Source organism: Littorina saxatilis, unplaced genomic scaffold (genome assembly GCF_037325665.1).
Source record: "Littorina saxatilis isolate snail1 unplaced genomic scaffold, US_GU_Lsax_2.0 scaffold_634, whole genome shotgun sequence".
In the NCBI taxonomy this organism is placed as follows: domain Eukaryota; kingdom Metazoa; phylum Mollusca; class Gastropoda; order Littorinimorpha; family Littorinidae; genus Littorina; species Littorina saxatilis.
The window spans coordinates 19,656-25,220 of NW_027127970.1; positions in this window are offsets into that span (position 1 = coordinate 19,656).

The following is a 5,565-nucleotide window of genomic DNA, read 5'->3' on the forward strand; positions in this document are numbered from 1 at the left end:
ATTTGTTTATCAGATGTGTCGTTGTTCCACATTAAATAATGCTAGAATGCAAGATCGCAATCATTTGGTTATCAAACCAGGTTGTGTTCTTTTTTTCATCACCTTTTTCCGCGCAAACAGTTTTGCGCCATTTCTTTTGCGCAGACTGGGCGGGACAGGAAGTGGAAGCGCATCCCTATTTCTGATTGGACAATGATGCCGACGCCCACTTGACCCCCACTACAATGTCAAGGTCGGAAAGTCGTGAATAGCGTTCACTGGATACCTCCAGCTTCGCTGGGATAACGACCCAGCAACAGCCTGAATCCTCGATAGTGCAATGGGTTGAGAAGTTGTTCTGTTTCGGTACTACTTTTTGCGACTGAAAAGTTCCGAACGCTCTAATGTACGAAGTATACATCTCTGGAGCAAACAATACAAACATACCGCATTTAAATTAACAACTACAGGCCTGAACACATGAATCTCCATATAAAATCCATGAGTTCGGTTGTTTTCTGAATCTAGATCTGCCGTGCTCAAACGTTCATCACAAGCAAATTCCCAAGCAAGTAACTCACACTTTGTCTAGCGACAAGAGTAGTTCCCCTTCTTTTCACTCAGTTTCTTTGACAACAGACTGCAATCCGACGGTCAGTTTTCAACAATATTTCTTTTAATAAACAGATCACACGCAACCAAATGCACACATCTCATCAATTTAAACAACATAAAGCGGTTTCATACACTATTTTCCCCAGAAAACTGAACTTCATACAGTTTTTAACGTTGGAACACGGGTGCAAAAGTTCGTCTGCTAGTCCCATTTGACGAAAGAACATTATCCTAAGCGATACCAAAACATACACAGAACACACAATATCTGCCTTTGCCGCCACAGCAGAATAACAGCATATCTGTGTACTTGATTTTAGTCCAAAATAGGAAAACTGACAAGATGTGTTAACAGAATGGAATGATTTGCACGGAACTATACAACCGCGCATTAATCGATCGCCTGCGCAGGTTGACTGGTTGAGTGAATAGGATTCGATCAAACTTTCGCAAAAAAACTCATCTTTTCTTTGAATAACTGAAGAAAGGAGGAATAAAGAGGTTACACACCTCGTCTCAGTGATTATAAAAAATAATGGTCTCAGTTCGCGGTCATGAAAAAGCTCGCTAAAGCTCGCATTATTCATGATCCGCTAACTTCGACCATTATTTTTGATAATCACTGAGACTCGGCATGTAACCTCTACGTATATCACACTAGACTGCCCAATGCAATCAACTTGCAATGACATTACTCAGTTTTCAGAAATACTACATGCAGTAGTAGGGATATATGTGAAGCTGCTAAGTATCGGTTAAGCATATTCACGCAATCATATTTTAAAAGAGAGAGAAGGAGAGAGATAGAGAAATTAACTGAAACTGAAACTGAAACTGAAACTGAACTTTATTACCAAAGGATAGAGGTTTTAGGCAAAGCCTAATCTTACAACCTGTCCCTTATACAAACACTTAATACAGACGCACATAATATAGATAGTAAAATTGACAAGGTTATTGTTACTTACAGACGTACATAATGTAAATAGTAATAAGAAAGGGGTTATGGTTTTGTATACACATTCAAAAATGGGAAAAACAATATAGGGTGGAAATTGCAGCATAGTTGCAATAATGCATTGCATATGCCATTGCAGAGAGAGAGAGAGAGAGAGAGAGAGAGAGAGAGAGAGAGAGAGAGAGAGAGAGAGAGAGAGAGAGAGAGAGACAGACTCTTAGACACAGAGACAGAGGGACACACACCATCGAGACGGAGAGACAGAGACAAAGAAACAGAGACAGAGATCAGCTTACCTCTTTCAGTCACGATGACAACTGCACCATGCTCCCTGTGACGCTGCTCGGGCTGTTTTCTTTCACAACGTGCGCTCCTCGTATGACTGCGGTTCACGGGTTGCGTTAGGTGTCGGTCCCTTCAATTCTGTGCAACACCAAAAGAGCTCTGCAGTCTGTTGTTCCTCAAATCAGATGCTGCCTTTTCTCACCGCTGATTTGTGTGTGTTGCTCAAAGGCGAGCTACGCTTTTCTTTAGACTTGTGAGTTTCCCCGCTGGAGAACTGTAGTCGAAATATTTTTCAGCCTGAATCAGAAAAAGCTGCGCGCCGTCTATCGTCTGTTCAATACTGACAAACTGTCACACGTTGCTTATGTCCTTATATACGGTATGAAAGTACATTGATAACAGTGCATGTCTTTATATAACACCTTATCAGTCCCTGCTGTGTTTTGAGGACTGAATCGAGCACAGAGGTGGCCACAAGAGACAGGCTGAAAGCTACAGTCCTCTCTGTGTAGTCCGTGTTGTAGATCACCACTGATCAGCCCCTCTCTGTGTAGTCCGTGTTGTAGATCACCACTGATCAGCCCCTCTCTGTGTAGTCCGTGTTGTACATCACCACTGATCAGCCCCTCTCTGTGTAGTCCGTGTTTTTTGTTGAAGCAGCCAAGCTGTTTGTGTTAGCGGTGGTAGCAAGAACAAGGGTCATATTCTTACTGCAGGAAAAGCCTGGCATGTATAAATGAAGCGGCCAAGCTGTTTATGTTAGCCGTGGTAGCAAGAACAAGGGTCATATTCTTACTGTGCAGGAAAAGCTTGTCATGTACATGAAGCAGCCAAGCTGTTTGTGTTAGCGGTGGTAGCAAGAACAAGGGTCGTGTTATGTGTGCAGGGAAAGCCTGTGTGTGTCATGGTGATTACCATGCAAGGTGGCTGACACGGGGAGGCCTGTGTGTGTCATGTTGATTACCATGCAAGGTGGCTGACACGGGGAGGCCTGTGTGTGTCATGGTGATTACCATGCAATGTGGCTGACACGGGGAGGCCTGTGTGTGTCATGGTGATTACCATGCAAGGTGGCTGACACGGGGAGGCCTGTGTGTGTCATGTTGATTACCATGCAAGGTGGCTGACACGGGAAGGCCTGTGTGTGTCATGGTGATTACCATGCAAGGTGGCTGACACGGGGAGGCCTGTGTGTGTCATGTTGATTACCATGCAAGGTGGCTGACACGGGGAGGCCTGTGTGTGTCATGTTGATTACCATGCAAGGTGGCTGACACGGGGAGGCCTGTGTGTGTCATGGTGATTACCATGCAAGGTGGCTGACACGGGGAGGCCTGTGTGTGTCATGGTGATTACCATGCAAGGTGGCTGACACGGGGAGGCCTGTGTGTGTCATGGTGATTACCATGCAAGGTGGCTGACACGGGGAGGCCTGTGTGTGTCATGTTGATTACCATGCAAGCTGGCTGGCACGGGGAGGAATGTGTCTTTCAGCATGGCTACGTGTGTTCACCCCAGTCCTCGCTTCTCTCAAACTAATGCACATCCGGGTTATGATCGTCTCCCGTTTAGTTGTCAGGGCGAGGATGGTCGGGGAGGGGGACAGGGGACGGGAGGGGGGGGGAGGGGAGGGGGACAGGGGACGGGAGGGGGTACTCTACCTTATCAGCGGTATTGCAGCTTGTCTTGCTGGTCCAATCCAGTTTCAACAAGGAACATTCACAACCTGCCTGTTTACATTACTAGGTGTATGGCCTTAAAGGCACAGTAAGCCTCCCGTAAACCATCACAGATACTTTCAGGCTTTTACACACAGTACAAACACCCTTTCATTTAAACACTCACCGCTTGAGAACATCCTAGGTGCCCTCCGTAAAGAGCGAGCAATTTTCAAAGAATTTTTGTTTGCGTATATAGTTTATCTTACCCCTGAGCCATCATGAACCCGTGTGATCCAGTTTCCTTTTTTTGCTCACGTAAGTGTAGCCTATGCGATGGTACACTTCGTCTGCATGTGCGTGCGTGCGTGTGTATGCGATAGAAACTTTAACATTTGACTAAACACCCAAATACTAATTTCACCTGGTTATTATCCAAGCAACATCTTCAGAGTATTGAAGCAATGATCAACATTTCGTCGGCATGTGTGTAGTTAAAGCGTATATCCAAAGACAACGGGTGGTGGGGGGGGGGGGGGGGGGGGGGTTTGGGGGGTAAAAGCAGGCGACTGGTTTGTGTCGTGTGATATGTAGACCAGGTCAGGGGTCAAGATCAGGTGAGATTGCGTGAAGGATTGTGGTATAGATTCACTTTTCAGTTCTCACCTCTGCATTCGCCGATTCGGGGAAGACGATTTCACATTGTTCGGTTTCTTAGCTCCAGAAAAATAGATAAAGAAGATACCAAAGGAGATGTCCTACAGTTTGATCTGCACAGCGTTTTTTTCAGTGTCTGCGCGAGGAAGAGCTGTCGAAAGCGCAGTGTCGATCTGGCAGTGTCCCCGGTAAGTATATACAGATCTAGTGTCTCCCACTCTTACAACGTGTTACCTACACTCTAAACAAAAGTGTTCCACTCCTGAACACCCTTTGTGTAACCACTTCTGAACACCCTTTTAGTAGAACACTTTTGGAACACAAAAAGTGTTCTAAACACAAAAAAGTGTTCCATATGTGTTCCAAAAGTGTTCCAAAAGTGTTCACATCTGAACACTTTTAAGTGTTCACCCTGCTGTAACCACTTCTGAACACATAAAAGTGTTCAGGTCAACACTTTTGGAACACTTGTAGAACACTTTTGGAACACTTTCATCCTGCACTGTCATACAATTCAGAAAGACCTTAAAATCAAATTTTGTGAGCAAAGAAGAATTTTTATTTGACAAAAAGAAATGTCTGCAGCAGCCGCAGAAAAAAGGGTCTGGGGTAGGAACTGTTGAACACATAATATACCGAGCAACAAAAGAAACGCGAAAAAATTCGTCATTGTTTGATTGACAAAATCTTCATCAATTATAGAGTTAGAATTATTAAACCACAAAAGTTTAATGAAGGCATGTTTGACCTTGCTTTTGTGTGATTATTTTGATGCTGTGACTGTTTTAACACACGGGACAAGCAGGTTTATCGTCAAACACATAATGCGCGCTCGCAGCACGTGCAAGTAGAGCAGGCGAAATCTGATGTGTGAGATGTGTTCACTAATGCATTAGCAACCAAAAGAGACCATGGCACGCTTGCTGCCAGTCTCACTTTTGAAACAGCCAGGATGCCAAGATTGACACCACCAAAATGCCAGGTCGATTTAAAGCTGGGGGTGATCCAGAAGCGCTGGCATGTGCTTTAAACGTGCATGTGTCAACAGTTTATCACCTTCTGAAATGTTCTGGTGACATTGGAAGCACTGCAGTTATGCAACGCGGTAGATTTTTTCGCATTACCCCAATAAGACAAGATCGCAATTTCCTTCCACGACTTCGACATCGATTCAATTCAGCCGCTGACACAACCAGGGCCATCACTGGAAGCAACCAGTGTCCGATCAGTGGCCAGAGAACGCGATGAAGGCTGACTTGAGCGAGACCTCCAAAACTTCGTTAACGTTAAACCTGCTTGTCCCGTGTGTTGAAACAGTCGCATCATCAAAATACTCACGCAACAGCTGTGTCAAACATGCCTTCATCAAAATGTTGTGGTTTGATAATTCTAACTCCATAATTGTTCGAGATT